Source organism: Magnolia sinica, chromosome 16 (assembly GCF_029962835.1).
Source record: "Magnolia sinica isolate HGM2019 chromosome 16, MsV1, whole genome shotgun sequence".
NCBI classification, from domain to species: Eukaryota; Viridiplantae; Streptophyta; class Magnoliopsida; order Magnoliales; family Magnoliaceae; genus Magnolia; species Magnolia sinica.
The window spans coordinates 59,942,279-59,959,679 of record NC_080588.1 but is presented as its reverse complement, the minus strand read 5'-3'; the positions used below and the strand labels follow the sequence as shown (position 1 = coordinate 59,959,679).

General features: G+C 39.9%; 1 non-coding gene across 1 annotated transcript; it reads right to left on the bottom strand.

Moving 5' to 3' along the window:
* Positions 1-11,218: 11,218 nt before the first annotated feature.
* Positions 11,219-11,325, bottom strand: LOC131230156 (small nucleolar RNA R71). Its single transcript, XR_009163879.1, has one exon. It is a non-coding gene; the product is annotated as a small nucleolar RNA R71 (small nucleolar RNA).
* Positions 11,326-17,401: the final 6,076 nt, after the last annotated feature.

The window sequence follows — 17,401 nt, the reverse complement described above, 5'->3', positions numbered from 1 at the left end:
ATTGATTAAATGATGTCTAAATAAAATGATTTATGTATCATTTAAAAGCTCATCAAATTATCTTTTTAACAAGTCAAAGATCATCTTAATTCGACATGCACGGAGTGAGATATAATATTTTTTTGGAATTGTGCAATGTCAGAAATGAATGCAAACAATATCGTGGACTTTGGACTTAGTTTTATGAAGTCAAATAATATCCAAATGAGATGATTCCAAATAAGCTTTCAAAAATTTCAACTATACAAATATAACAACTTAAAAAATATATATAATTTTCAAATATGATAGGTCTTCAAATAAAGCAGGCCTACAAATATTATATATATATATATATATATATATATATATATATATATATATATATATATATATCTATATATATATATATATATATATATATATATATATATATATATATATAAAGAATTTAGTATTTAAATCAGAATGAACCGTTAAAGCTATTTGAAAACATGAATGTTCACAAGAATGAATTATGATATGATATTAATCATGGTGTCAAAATTAATAATGCATGATGCAATGTACATGGGGTGTGTCATCACCCACATGTACAAATCATCTATAACACCGGCGCCTTTTTATCACTAGTAAGCCATAATCCATTCACCAATACAACACTTGTCTAAATTATGGCCTTCTGTTGTTCCTATCATGCTCAGCCATGTGGACTTACAATAAGGAACACAATCAGCTCGATCGGACAAAAACCACTTGCCGTTCCTATGTAAGTGATGGACTCTCACAATACACCCGAGCTAAGGTAAGTAAAGAGGATTCAATTGGAGTTTAAGGTCATTTCAACGTAAGTGTCTTAAAACCCTTCTATTTTACTTTTCAGGATAATTTTCAACGCAAAGGAAAATTCTTTAACGATGTTCCAAAAGTCCATGATCAGGTTTTTAGTGCATAAATATCTATTGAATCATAAGTTTAACCACTTACAAAATCTTTCTATAAATAAGTTTTTTCAAAGTATACTTTCTTAAGTAACTTTTCATGCATAACTTTCCATATAAACTTTCATGAACTCTTTATTGCACGCTTTTCATAAACTCTTCATAAAAACTTTCCATAGTAAACATGCTTCCTCAAAACAACATTATAAGTATAAACCAACTTCTTCACATGGATGCAATAATCATAGTTTTCATAAAAATTTCATGAAAATATAAAAATAAATATAATAATATACCTTGCTGAAATTTAGGAACAAATATAGAGATTCTTAAAATAAAATAAAAAAAACTAATATTTATACGACGTTATGTAATTTCAGGTAAACAACAATACAGTGTAGAATTTTTCAGTCGGTTCACGTTCTGTAACATAAAATTTAAAGTCAGTTAATCAAATTCCACAAAATAAATTTAAATTTATTTTAATTCCAAAAAGTCATATAATAACCAATGGAATTAAAAATATTTAACAATTTTTATTTTTATTTTGAAAATTCAATGTTCATGTATGTATACCTCGATCTTACATAATCTTGATTGTACTTAAGCTTTTAATTCAAAAAATATTTTATTTGAAAATTTCTTCTCTCTCTCTCTCTCTCTCTCTCTCATTCATTCATTACAAACCCCATGTTAGAAAAATTAAGTGTTTCTTGTACACAACGGAGGATAGAAGAAAAAGATAACGAGACGATTAGATCTATCGGGTTCAAGGCTCGACTTGAATAGTCAATTTCTCAAGACAGATTTGCTGCTCCTTTTCTAAAGTTTTAGCAAGTGCAAACGAATGAAATCTATAAATTGTCTTTAGGATACAATGAACTCTCAATCCAAATTTCAACACAAAAATTTGCACATTTAAGTGTTGAACAAACTTCTAGTTTTAACACCGATATGCCTTTAAGACGTTCAGAAAAAACTTAGTAAGAGGTCAGATTGAGAGTAATTGCACAGAAGATGATATAATCTTAAGAATTAAGAGTGTTAACTTCTGGATTATAATATCCAGAATTTATATCAATTGAAAGGTTATGGATTTCTTCCTAAAGAAATGCTAATGTGCCTCTTCAAGAAATTCATACTCATTCACAGCAAACAATAGCCTTTCATAAAAGGACATGACTCTTTGTCCTATGACAGTTATTTCTGTACCCATTCCGATAGAAACAGTTATCTAATTGTAAAAACTATATCGGCATGGTAATAAAACATAAAAAAAGTAATAAAACATTAGGGTAAACTCTAGTTCAATTCTAATTGTACCATGGCTCAAAAAGTTTGAACCGTGCGTAAAAAAGGCTAAAGCTCTTTTTGTTCCTTGTGACGATGTGCACATGCTACCTAATAAAGCGCTAAAAAGTGCTCAAGCATCCCTACAGTCTATGCCGTACGCATGCGCGGGCAGTGCTTCGCACCATCCTCAAGGAGATTTGAACCCTAGTTGTATAAGCAAAAACCCATTCTCTTATCGACCGGCTATACACACTATTTATGAAAAGTTTAAATAATTAATATATTTATTTACTTTCTAAAAATAACTTTTATTTTTGAAATTTATTTTTTATTATAAAAAATATAACACCCCAAACCTCACATCATGTATTTCAGCCGCTAAAACAAAAGTGGTCTTTCCCGGCGGTCAAAACCGCCGGTAAAGACCCACAAAACCGCTGCTAAAGGGGTCAGTGGTGTTTAGGCATCCGCCAGTGAAGGCGGCGTCAGTAAAGGCTTTACCGGCTGCAATCAGCCTTTACTGGCACTTTTGCTTGCCGCCATTAAATGTTTGATTTACTGGTAGTTTTTACGCTTTTACTAGCACTTTTATGACCGCCAGTAAAGGTCTGTTGATGGGATCCTAGATTGCATGACATGGCCTGCTGGCCCTGTTCTGGAGCTCGCCATTCATGACAGGGCTTGCAGTCAGTTTCAGGTGCTTGCAAGCGCGGATTAGATAAAGCAGAGAAGCTGGCGAGATTCGAACACAGTCTTGAATGGAGATTGACTCAATTGATGGGCATCTAGCATGCAATTCGATCCAACATGATGCATGCTAATTAGTTGAAATTGTAGGGCTTTGTGTTAAACCCCTTTGATGGAGTTGATGACCCAAAGAAATCCCACCATTCCCTGTAATAGATTTCACTTTTGTATGAGACAAAAGTAGAAATTGACTGCTATCAACGGCAGAATTACATTGATTCAAAATTTTAAAAAATATAGTGCCACAATACTAGGGTAATCCGGTTTATACACGTGTCACCCATATGCCCCACCACAAGTGGATCTAGAAACCACATGCGACATGTATCCATGTGTGGTACATCAGAACACAAATACATATGCATAAGGAAAAAATATTACATATCAGTCAAAAGTACAAACGAGAAAGTAGAGTATTCATTGGCAAGAAAGTAACATTTTTTTTTTCCGTGGTACGCCTCACGCTCCCCCCTGCAGAATCACAGGCATTAATCAATATAAGCTTACTGGAAACATGAGGCAAAAAATAAAAAACCAGAAAAAAAAAAAAAACAACAACAACAAAAGCAAAGAAACTAAAAAGGGGGTTATAGTGAATGTTTAAATCTATTCAGCTCCAAAGACTGTAAGGCTGTTACTATGTGTTCCCGAGTTTTGCAAAGTTATTGAATGTTATTTCTAATAGGTAAGTATTATCAAGAATTCACTGATACATCCCAGTGGAAGTGCAATGCATGAAGAGAGGCATTCAAGAAGTCTTGCCAATCAAAGAAAAACATATAATAACAAAAAATGACATGTAATGGCTAAATTATAGAAGTAATCTATGCATTAGTCACTGAAAGTAAGCAATATATAAATTATATACAAGCATCCTCAAGTCTTCTACTCATGTTCCCAAAAAATACACCCTTTCTTGAATTGCAACCACTGTAGAGGGCTTTCAAAAAGCCACTATTTACATCCCCATCCTTTTTGGCAAGATGCAACCTTTCCACATTTTCTTAGAAATTCAATACTTAAAAAGTCATGTTTGTGTATTACCACAAGCAAAGATGGGGCATATCCATCAATGAGGCTGGGTGTGGATATCGGTTTGCATTTTCAACCTTGGTTGTAAATGAAAATCCACAGCTATAGTGAGACAAACCTAGACACTACAACCAAGTAAGGAGATCCTAAGATGGCATATTCATGCAGCTCATGCAGTAGGCTGAAAGAGATGATTCATTGCACATGTCTGGATATTGCCTACATCTTCCATGTGCACAGCATACCACATATTCTATTTTTCCCAACAACGACTGGCATAGCATTTCTAAATGAAAACTTACCAAACCCATCAAAGAAATGGCATTATCAAAACAAAAATAAAAAATAAAAAATAAAAAAATCACAACTATATGTATGTTGAACAAGGTTTCATAACCATTAAAAACCATCATATCTTAGTGTTTTTTTTTTTTTTTTTTTTTTTTTTTTTTTTTGAATGTTTCAACCAAATGTAGAAACAATAATACACTTTCATGACAAGTCATGCCACAGGCTCACCATTTATGTGCAAATAAAAGAAAAGATACATTAGTTACTCCCACCTCAGAAGCAAGCATATCCAAGAGATAGCAACAGCAAAGGGCGGCCAAACTGCAACCAAGTTCAAACAAGAAGATTAATAAATTGATTAAGTATGGGAAAATATCACACAAGTCACATCATCCAAAAATGGCGCATGAGTTCTTAACAGTTACTTCAAAATAGACGCTCGGAAATCAAATTTCAAGACACCGTTAGACTATCACTGGCCATCTTTGGATGGTAAAAGGTAACATCAGCACTGTTAAGATGTGGAGCCACATCTGGGACCATCCTCGACCGGTCGTGAGCCATGCTCGACCGGTCGTAGGGTCCGGCTCGACCGGTCGTGGACCGGCTCGACTCAAAGTCCAGCGAGCACTGTTTTTTGATCTCGAGGTGTTCGACCGGTCATAGCCCATTCACGACCGGTCGTGGGGTCCTCTCGACCGGTCGTGCAGGCTGCACAACCAGTCGAGGTTACGTAGATTCGTTCCGCGATTTTGCGCGGATTTCGTATTGCAAGTCCTTTCGAAACTGGGATGCGGAAAGGGGAGTTTCCTAAACTATAAACAGGGGTTCCTAGGGTTTTTCATATAGAGAAAAAAAGCAAGGAAAAATTATTCTAAGGTGTGGGCAAAGGGTTTTCTATGTGCTTCCAAGGGAGAGGTTAGTATATTGCTTTGTAATCTTCGTTCTTCATAGTGGAAGTTTGCATCCATGGTTTTTTACCCTAGTTTGGAATTTTTTCACGTATATCTTGTCTTGTGGTTTGTTTTGAATGCTTTGATCTATTTCTAGTTTATATTTCTTCCCGTTTATCGTTTGTGGGTGAGGCCTGAGATTGGATCTAGGCTCACTGCGTTGTTGGCGTGCTGTGCAACAACTGGTATCAAAGCTATTGGTTTAGTTCTATTGGGAGCGATGACGGAAGAAGGAAAAACTAGAATTGAGAAGTTTGATGGTTCAAACTTTGCCTTCTGGAAGATGCAGATGGAAGATTATCTGTATCAGAAGGACCTCTATATTCCTCTAGGAGGAAAAGAGAAGAAACCAGAAAAGATGACAGATGATGAATAGTTTTTACTGGATATGAAGGTTTTAGGAACGATCCGACTCTCTTTGTCTAAGAGCGTCGCCTTCAATATATCCAAGGTAAAAATGACAAAAGAATTAATGGAAGCCCTAACCACCATGTATGAAAAACCCTCAGCATCCAACAAGGTTCATCTTATGAAATAGTTATTCAACATGAAGATGTCAGATGGTGGGAGCGTGGCTGAACATCTAAACGAGTTCAATATAATCACGAGCTAGTTGGAATCCATTGTCATTATTTTTGAGGATGAGGTAAGGGCGTTATTGATCTTATCCAGTTTACTAGACAGATGGGATGGTTTAGTGATTGCTGTGAGCAATTCTTCAGGGTCAACAAAGTTAAAATTTGATGATGTGGCCAGTCTAATTCTCAGCTAAAAATCTATAAGAAAGGCATCAGGAGTTTCAGGGGATTCAGGGAATGCTCTAAATGTTGAAGGAAGAGGAAGATCGTTGAACAAAGGAGACAATAAACACGGACATTCCAAGTCGAGGAAGAAGTCCAAGGGACCTAAAGACAAAGACGGGTGTTAGCATTGCGGCAAGAAGGGGCATATGAAACGTGATTACAGGACGCTCAAGAAACAAGAAGGAAGCTCTCAAGGTGGGAAGGATTCAATGAATCTATCTGAGGAGAGTGACACAGAGGTCTTAATCTTGTCTCTTGATGTAAGGAATGAGTCTTGGGTTATAGACTTAGGTGCTTCGTTTCATGCCACTTTATGTAAGGAAGTTCTGCATGATTATGTGTCAGGTGACTTTGGGAGAGTTTACCTGGGTGATGATGAGCCGTGCAGTATTGTTGGAAAGGGAGACGTTCATGTCAATTAGAAAGACGGAATAGTTTTGAAATTGAAGGATGTCAAACATGTACCGAGTTTGAAACATAACTTGATCTCAGTGGGGTAATTGGTCGATACCGGTTATATGACGACATTCACTAGTGATTCCTGGAAGATCACAAAAGGTGCCTTGGTGATATTTCGAGGGAAAAAGGAAGGTACTTTATACGTGACTTTAGGATCGTATTGTTCACTCTCAGTCGCATCAACTTGAGTGAATGGGCAGTTATGGCATCAGAGGTTGGGACATATGAGTGAGAAATGGATGAAAGTGCTATTGTCAAAAGGAAAGCTACCAGGGCTGAAGTCTATTGACTTGGAATTCTGCGAGGACTGCGTATATGACAAGCAGAAGAGGGTAAGTTTCAAGAAGATAGGACGCACTCTAAAGACGCATCTGTTGGAGCTTGTACACACTGATGTGTAGGGACCGGCACAGGTATCATCTCTTAGTGGCTCACGTTATTTTATTTTCTTTATTGATGATGCTAGTAGAAAATTGTGGGTCTATTTCTTAAAGCACAAATCTGATGTATTTGACGTATTTAGGAAGTGGAAAGTTATGGTAGAAAACGAGACAGGTAGAACAGTAAAATGTCTCAGATCTGATAATGAGGGAGAGTACTGTGATAAGAGATTTGAGGAGTATTGTGCAGCAAATGGAATCAAACATCAGAAAACGATTCCAGGGACATCACAACAGAATGGTGTGGCTGAGCGCATTAACAGGACCATCCTTGAGCGCGCCAGGAGCATGAGGCTACATGCAGGGTTGCCCAAGACCTTTTGGGAAGATGCTGTGAATACTGCCACATATCTCATCAATAAAAGTCCCTCAACACCATTGGATGGTGGGCTAACAGAAGAAACATGGTCTGGGAAAGAAGTAAACCTTGCACATCTCAAAGTGTTCGGTTGCACTTCATATGTTCACATTGATGCAGAGCACAAAAACAAGCTGAATGTGAAGTCCAGGAGGTGCACGTTTATAGGCTACGTGTTGAGGGTCGAATATTGTATATCAGACCCCAGTTATTGCCAGGATTTATAAACATAGTATTGTTTAACGGCCTGATTTAATCATGTTTGTGATTGCAGGGCGTATTCACGAGCACGGACTGGAAAGGATGCTAAAAGCATGGATTTAAAGCTCAGGCATCACCAAGACATTGGACGAGGCCCCATGGGACCACGATCGAGGATTTACACGTCAGAGATCAGAGAAAGTCCAGCCACTCATTTTAAACAGGCCTAAAAGACGTCCAGAGTATAAGATCATAGGGTTCCCACCATTTGATCAAGTCGAAACTTCATACGTGGCCTGAGGACCATGAATTAACCGTACACGTAAAATTTCATCCATTGGATCCCTCTGGAAGTGGCCCAACGGACAGATCAGTCCACAATTTACTGATCTGGGGCCCACCTGCTATCCGGATATGTTTCAAATTTGGTTTCCACGGTTAAAATGAGATGAGTGAACGGATGGACGGATAAGATTTTACACATACATCGCCTTGGAACCCGATCACGTGACGCGTGTATACGGGGTGGTATAAGACTGGACGCGCGCCGTAACTCAAAAAATTGGTCAGCGTGCGCTGACCGATATTTCCTTAAAGAAATTCCAAAGCTCCAGCGCCTTCACCGCCGATTGTTGTTTTTAGCTTGTGGGACCCACCCATCATGAATTCTGATGATCAAAACCTTCCATTATGTCCAGGGGGTGCCTATAAGCCTCACCTAGGTGTCCTTTTGGACCCATGAACGTAATAACAGGAAGATTACCGTCCAAACGGAAGATGGACGGCAGAGTAGAAGAACTTGTGGACCACATTGAAATTAGCTCGGTCTGGGCCTGTCTGCATGATTTTTCGTCCTAAATACAATGGACGGTATGGATTTTCCAAAAAACATCTTCCTGGGGCCCGCCGATCGTCACAGCGTTCAAACGCGCAGGCTCTGTTTCGCAACAGAGCCTGCGGTGGATTGTTGTGGGCCACCCTCTGAAGTGATCGGTCCGATCTGGACCGTCCAGTGGACTCCAAAGGGACCTGTAACCATCACCTAGGTGGAAAAATTCCAAAAGACAGTTTGAGATCAGTTTGGATTGTTTAAATATCGGTCGAACGGCGGCGAGATAGATCGGGTGGGCCGCATCAAGAGGCAGCCAAAACCATCCCTTCCCAGCTTAATTTTTGAGACAAACAATGATCGGGCTGGATTTCCAATCCAGCAACGATCAGGGACCCCATATCCAACATAAAGTGGGTCGGTTGCATGTGTTACGCAGAAGGCTTCGCACCTGCGGAAACCGGATGTTTCATGTCCGTTCTATGACCATGGCTAGGATCGGCCCAATGGTCCTGGCTGTCCAAACCCTTCATATGGGGCAATCGATTACCCCCAAGAAGACTGAACGGAGCGGATCACGCGATCAGTTCCCCATTCGGTTTCTACTGGTTGCTGTGCAAGGAGGTTCCTGTAGTTGTAACTGCGCACTGACTCTAGCTGCCCACGTCTGAGTTCCGATCCACCTCCAGCAGCTACAAAAGGGAGAAAACGTGAAGGAACCAGGGAGCTTGGCTTTTTGCTGAAGATAGTTGGGTTTGAGAGAAGCAACAGAGAAGACTGGAAAGGAGGACGTGAAGTTTTTAAGCTGATTTTTTTTCCATTCCTTCTTATTCTTTTCTTTCTTTTTTTTCTATTATCACTTGCTTTGTTTAGCCCAGTCATGTGTGGCTAAACCTCTTAGCTAGGGCTAAGAGGTGAAGCCTGTAGCGAGATAGGAGAGTCTATTCTATGCATTTAATTTAAATTTCTGAACTTAACTTTAATTTTTAAGTTGATTATTAAAGGAATATTTTCTCAGTCTTTAATGGTCTGTTGTGACTGAAATTACAATGGGTTTGCAATGGCTTTGAATACTTCTTTTTCTCTTTTAATGTTTATGACGTCAGGAGGCGTCTGTTGTTCACCATCGTCTCCTGGGCATGGTTGGATGATAATACCTTTCCTAACCTTCATGGCATGTTGATTGGTTGGTAATTAGTTTAATTCTTTTGTTAACTTTGTCTCCTGGGCATGGTGTGGTGATGGAATCCATTCTAATTCATATACCTTTCATCTCTTTAAAATTATATCAGAAGAAGTTCAGTTTAATTTTCATGATTTTTAAAGCAGGCATAAGATCTCCCTGATCTCTACAAGTGGATCCTCTGAATCCCTAGTTTCCTTCCTCTGAATTCCTTAAAGTTTTAAATAATTATTCCACAATTATTTCTTAAATTCTATTTGGTTTAGATCACATCTTAGTCTAGTTCTAGTTCTACTTGGTTTCAGATAACGTACAGGTATCAGTCCCTGTGGATTCGACCTCGGTCTTACCGAGTTTATTACTACATCACAACCCTATACTTGGGGAGTGAACAAGTTTTTGGCGCCGTTGCCGGGGACTGACGGCTACGTTTTTCTGAAATTAATTAGTTTTAGAATTAGGTTAGGATTAAGATTTTACTCACTTTAGGATAAAAGTTTTTATTTTATTTTATTCTATTGTTTTTAGAACTTAACCTGGTTTCCTGTTTTGTAGGATCCTGACATAAGTTCTTAAATTAGTAATTCCTTCCTAATTTCTCTACCTTTTCTGTTTTTAGAATTAAGGTTTAAATCTTAGAAATTTTCTAACTCTAGTATTTCTCTATTTGTAGGAAATAGTTTATTTTTAGAAACTTTCCTCTTTTGTTTTTAGAAACTGGGTTAGTTATTTCCCTTTTTAGAGATTAACCTTCTATTCTTGTTCTCTAGTAACTTTCTAATTCTAACTCCTTTAGAATCTAATTGTTTTCCTAATTTTCTACTCATAGAATTTTTGTTAGAAACTAACTTTCCTATTGTGTAGGCCTTTAAGATAGAAATTTCTAATTCAGTAAGTTCTTTCTCTCTACTTTCTATTTTTCATATCTCTTTTTAATTTACTTCCTAGTTTAGGACTTTCTTCCTTTTTAAAGGTTTTCTAATTCTAGACACTCTCTTTAAGAACTGACTTGTTTGTTTTCTTTTGCAGGTCCTTAACTTAGGGGCTTCAATTTGGTAATTTCTTTCCAACTCTCTCTCTCCTTCTTTTTAGATTTTCTTTTCCTTTCTTAGGATTAGGCTTTAAATTTGATTGAAGGCCGTGAGTGTTTCATGCCCAAGTGGGCCCGTGACAACACTCGACGTCTCTTGACTGAAGGAGGATTGGTTGAGGGGTTGACTATCCATCGCAGGACTAGACACCGCTCGAAATCCCCTGAGTTAACTGAAGTTATGGCTGAAGACCAACCTCCTCTACTTCCACCCAGGGTGGAGGATACCCAAGATGAAAATGAGGTGCAACAGGCACCCCCGCCTCGTACTTTACGAGATTATCTACAACCGGCGGGAGTGAGTATGCCCTCATGCATGATTTTTTCTGAAAATACAGGACAAATGGACATCAAGCCAGGGGTTATCCAACTCCTTCCTAAATTCCATGGACTTGAATCAGAGAGTCCATATTTACATTTGAAAGAGTTCGAAGAGATTATAACGACATTATGTTTTCCTAATGTATCTGAGGATACAATTAGGCTGAAACTCTTTCCTTTTTCCTTAAAAGAGAAAGCTAAGACGTGGTTACATTCACTGCGTCCTAGATCCATTGGCACATGGAACGACATGTAGAGGGAATTCATAAAAAAATTCTTCCCACATCATAAAACGATTACCCTCAGAAAAGCAATCATGAACTTTTCCCAAAAGGAAGATGAAACATTCTTCCAATGTTGGGAAAGATTCAAAGATTTGGTCAGTTCATGCCCACAACACGGATTTGAAATGTGGCGCATTACAAATTTTTTCTATGATGGACTGACATCTTCCATGCGCCAAATGGTCGAGACAATGTGTAATGGAGAGTTCATTAATAAAGATGTCGACGAGGTATGGGACTACCTCGACAGTTTGGCTGAAAAAACACAATCATGGGACTATTACCCAATGGCGAACACCACGTCTAGGCCGACTCAATTAAAGGAGAAAGGTGGATTATATCTCTTGAAAGAAGAGGATGATCTCAAGTGTAAAGTGACTACGCTCATAAGGAAAGTTGAGGCCATGGAAGGAAAGAAGGATAAGGTTAATGAAATTGTTTGCGGCATTTGTGATTGCAACATTCATGCAACTGAAAATTGTCCTACAATACCCGCCTTTCGAGGAGTGTTGAATGAATAAGCTAATGCCGTAAACAACTATCAAAGACCTTTTACTGGACCTAACTCCAATACATACAATCCTGGCTGGAAAAATCATCCAAACTTTAGTTGGAGGAATGGACAAACGGCTACTCCTCCAGGTTTCTTCAATCAAAATCTAAATCAAGTGAAACCTCAAGAGGAACCGGTTCAAAATTCCATACAAGAGCTAGCTCAGGCAATGCGGGGAATTACAGATTTTATGCAAAAGATAGATTCTCGTATGACGGTTATAGAAAAGGGGATGCTTCCTGCACAACCTCTCCCCAATCCTAAACCACAGTACGAGATTAATGACCCCAGCTCTTCAAATCAGATGGGGCATGCTAAATCCATCACCACTCTTAGGAGTGAAAGATCATTGATAAAACTCTTCCGGTTAGGCCCGAAAAGCCTCAAGAACCAGAAGAGGACAACAATGATGGATCCAGTGACGCCCCACAAAAATTAGAACCGGAACTTCTAGAGAAGCCAGTTGCTCCATTCCCCCAACGGTTGGTTGCACCAAAACGTCTTTCTAACTCTCAGGATATTCTGGAGGTGTTGAAACAAGTGAAAGTTAATATTCCTCTACTTGATGTCGTGAAACAGATTCCTTCATATGCCAAATTTTTGAAAGACTTATGCACGACCAAAAGACGACAAATTATTCAAAAGAAAATCTTCTTGACTGAGAAAGTGAGTGCCATCCTGAAGCAAGACGTGCCGCAAAAATTCAAGGATCCTGGTAGCCCAACCATATCATGTGTAATCGGGAACCATCGAATTGATCACGCACTTCTTGACTTAGGAGCGAGCGTAAATCTGATTCCCTACTCGGTATACAAACAGTTAGATTTGGGTGAGATAAAACCCACCCTGACCACACTACAACTTGCTGATCGCTCTATTCATGTACCAAGAGGGATAATTGAGGATGTGTTAGTCCAGGTCGATAGATTTTACTACCCTGTAGATTTTATCATCCTGGACACCGAACCCATCAATAACATGAGCACTCAGATTCCCGTCATTCTTGGTCGCCCATTCCTTGCCACGTCAAATGCAATTATCAATTGCAGGAATGGTGTCATGACTATGTCTTTTGGAAATTTGACATTGGAGTCAAACATTTTTTTCAATAACGGCAGCAACTCAGAGGATGATGACGATTTCTACGACATTAACATGATTGACTCTTTCGTGGAAGATACGACACCTCTGACCTTATCCTCCGACCATCTAGAGACATGCCTGGCCCACTCCCATGATTTTGATGATGACATGATTAGGGAGACGTGCGCCTTGCTTGATACTGCACCGGTACTTGAAGTTAACCGGTGGAGGCCACAATTTGAAGAATTACCACAAACCGATGTAGTGCCTCTACCGTCTAACCTCAAGCCGCCGAAGCTTGACCTAAAACCTTTGCCCTCTGATTTGAAATATGCCTATTTAGGTCAAGATGAGACATACCCGGTGGTGATCTCTGCCCACCTGGAGAAAGAACAGGAGAGTATGCTCATATCTACTCTCATTGAGCATAAATGAGCCCTGGGATGGACGATAGCGGACCTCAAGGGAATCGATCCCTCGATTTGTACTCACCGCATATATCTTGAGGATAATGCAAAAACCGCTCGGCAACCACAACGTAGACTAAATCCAAACATGAAGAAAGTGGTTAAGGCCGAGGTTCTTAAACTATTGGACGTGGGTATCATATACCCTATATCTGATAGTCAATGGGTGAGTCCAACTCAAGTGGTCCCTAAGAAGTCCGGAATCACCATCGTAGCCAATGCTAATAATGAACTCGTGCCAACTAGAGTCACTACTGGTTGGAGAATGTGCATTGACTACAGGAAGTTGAATACCATCACGAGGAAAGACCACTTTCCTTTACCATTCATTGATCAGATCCTGGAAAGGTTAGCTGGTCATTCCTATTACAGTTTCCTTGACGGGTATTCGGGCTACAACCAGATAGAGATAGCCCCTGAAGACCAGGAAAAGACCACATTTACATGTCCCTACGGCAACTGTGCCTATCGAAGATGCCATTCGGACTATGTAATACCCCTGCCACCTTTCAGCGATGTATGCTTAGTATCTTTTCTGATATGGTGGGGCAATATCTAAAGGTCTTCATGGATGATTTCTCTGTTTACGGTCCATCTTTCAGCAAGTGCTTGGAAAGTCTTAAATGTGTGCTGAAAAGATGTGAAGAAAAGAACTTGGTACTTAATTGGGAGAAGTGCCATTTCATGGTTCAGAAGGGAATTGTCCTTGGGCATATCATCTCGTCCAAGGGAATCGAGGTAGATAAGGCAAAAATCGATCTTATCTCTAACCTACCTCCACCCAAGAACATCAGAGACGTGCGATCCTTCTTAGGACACGCAGGATTTTACAGGCGATTCATAAAGGACTTTAGTCTCCTCTCTCGTCCTTTATGTACTCTTCTTCAAAAGGATGCTCCGTACGAGTGGACTGAGCAATGCCAGGAAGCTTTCACTAAGCTTAAGGGCACGTTAACCACTGCACCTATCATGCAGCCACCTGACTGGAGCCTTCCTTTTGAACTTATGTGCGACGCTTCTGATTATGCTCTTGGGGCGGTCCTAGGCCAGAGAAAAGATAAGAGGCCCTACGTCATTCATTACGCAAGTAGAACTTTAAATTCTGCCCAGGTGAACTACTCGACTACGGAAAAGGAACTCTTAGCTGTAGTGTTCGCCTTGGACAAATTTAGGTCCTACTTGATCGGATCCAAGATCATTATCTACACAGATCATGCGGCACTTAAGTATCTTCTTTTGAAGAATGATTCTAAGCCCCTCTTGATACGATGGATTCTTCTACTCCAAGAATTTGATTTGGAAATTAAAGATAAAAAGGGAGTAGAAAACGTTGTGGCCGATCACCTTTCTCGCCTTAATACCTCTGATCCCCTTGAGACGACCCATATCAACGACATGTTCCCTGATGAACAACTGTTCCGAGTCTCCCATTCACCTTGGTTCGCTGATATTGCTAATTATCTTGCTACAGGTGCCATACCGACACAATGGACTGCGCAGGATAAGAAGAAATTCTTCACCGAGGTGCGCAATTTTTTCTGGGATGATCCTTATTTATTTAAATATTGCCCAGACCAAATCCTAAGGAGATGTGTACCAGACGATGAGCATCAGAGCGTCATCTCCTTCTGTCACTCACAGGCCTGTGGTGGTCACTTTTCTGCTAAAAAGACCACGGCCAAGATTCTGCAGTGTGGCTTTTACTGGCCCACTATGTTTAGGGACACTCATGAGTTTTGCAAAGCTTGTGAGCGTTGTCAGAAATTGGAGCATTGTCCCGACGAAATATGATGCCTTTGAATCCCATCCTTATCATTAAAGTATTTGATTGCTGAGGCATCGATTTTATGGGACCATTCCCCCAATCGTTTGGAAATCTGTACATTTTACTCGCTGTGGATTATGTCACTAAATGGGTCGAAGCGATTCCGTGTCGAACTAATGACCATCGCACGATCATTAAATTCCTAAAAGAAAACATCCTTTCTCGATTCGGAACGCCTCGAACCATCATTAGTGACGGGGGCTCACACTTTTGTAATAGACCATTCGAGAGCTTAATGAAGAAATACGGTATCTCTCATAAGGTAAGCACCCCGTACCACCCACAGACAAGTGGGCAAGCTGAGATTTCTAATAGGGAAATTAAACACATTTTGGAGAAAACGGTTAACCCTGATCGTAAGGATTGGTCAATCCGATTGACCGATGCCTTATGGGCATACCGTACTGCTTTTAAAACCCCTATTGGAATGTCTCCCTTTAGACTTGTCTATGGGAAAGCTTGTCACTTGCCTGTGGAGCTGGAACATAAAGCGTACTGGGCGATCAAAAATCTTAATTTCAATCTAGACAACGCTAGCTCGCTACGCAAACTTCAATTGAATGAACTTGAGGAAATCTGGAATGATGCGTACGATAATTCGAGAATTTACAAGGACAAGATAAAAGCATTTCATGACCAACACATTTTGCGAAAATCATTCATGCCTGGTTAGAAGGTCCTTTTGTATAATTCTCGATTACATCTCTTTCTGGGTAAGCTTCGATCTCGTTAGACCGGCCCTTACATTGTTGTCACTATTTTTCCGCATGGAGCCATTGAGATAAGAGATCCCGACAATGGCAAGGAGTTTAAAGTCAATGGCCATCGATTGAAACCATTTGTCGAGAAATTTGATTCAGAGGACATGTCCATGGCCCTGACTGCTCCTGTTTACCAGGATTGATCTCCTAGTCTGATGGAGGTATAGGTAGGTTTATCGCTTTCATAGGACTAGGGGAGTTGCTTTATTTGTTTGGCTGAAGACGGTAAACTTAGCGCTCACGGGAGCCAACGTAATGTTATTTCATTTTGTTTTTATCATTAATTAGTTCAATGTTTGTGGGTAACATTACTGCAAACCCTCACGAGACTACAACTCGTCCACTAGAGGCAACCTAGGGGTTTAAAGGCTTGTTGCATACGCTAAATGCAATTGAGAGCACCTACGAAAGTGGTATAGGTAGGATTTTATTTTGTGTTATTTTTGTTGCCTTTTCTCTCGTGCTGACCGACGCCCATGCTGTGATCTCTTGGAAAGTGTCTCTCTATGCATCATCCAGGTACTAGCTTCCCATCACTTCTCATTTACTCATTTTGTCCCATGTGCATTGCATGCTTATTTCTTTTACATTGAGGACAATGTAGATTTTAGGTTGGGGGTGGGAGATTAGGTTTCCTAATCAGTATCTTCTTAAGTCTTGAGCAGAAATTGTGAAAATTTTTAAATTTTTCTAGAATTTCGTATGAATTCGAAGCAATTTTAACAGCCATCTTTGTAAGACCTGTATCCTATTCCGTACCATTCCATAGGCTTTCGCGGTCCTTCCGGTTGGATTCCGGTAACCTTCGCACCATATCTGACGTTTGTGCGCGATCTTAAGCCAGGTCCCACACACCGACGTCGGCTCGACCCGGAACTTGTATTATAGCGACCGCGTCATCGCCGCGGTTCCAACGCCGCGACTCACGCACCGAGCCGATACCCAGACTAGGAGATGTGGACCTACGTTCATTCCGAAGAAACGCCGCGCGTTGCAAATTTCAAGGGAATCTCTACAACATGTCACATCCATCAAGTCAAGTACATTACCCATACCCCATGCCACCTCACCCTATCCTAAGTACAAATGACCACTCCCTCTTTTTCCATAAGTCAAACTCTCTCTCCTACCCATCACTCTTTTACTAAAATTCAAACAAGCCCATACCATCCATATCCTTTTCTTACAACACCCATTCCACCCACCCATTTTCATCCCATCACTCTATCTCTCTTCATCTCATTCCATTCTAAGCTTCCATGAGAGGAAATCTCTAAGGAGAGAAGAATGTAAGAAAGGGCCCATTTTCTTAACCCCTCATCCAACCATCCAACCCTTCAAAATTCATCTCACTCCCTTAAAGAAGGAGCTTAGGAGCCAAGGAGTCCAAGGAGCTATAGAAGGAGGCCATAGGTGGGTGATTTTTGTGTGATCTTGATGATTAAAGGGCCCACATGTGGTGGAACCCCTCTTGATGTATGTGATTGTAAGCTAGGAAGGACCCATAG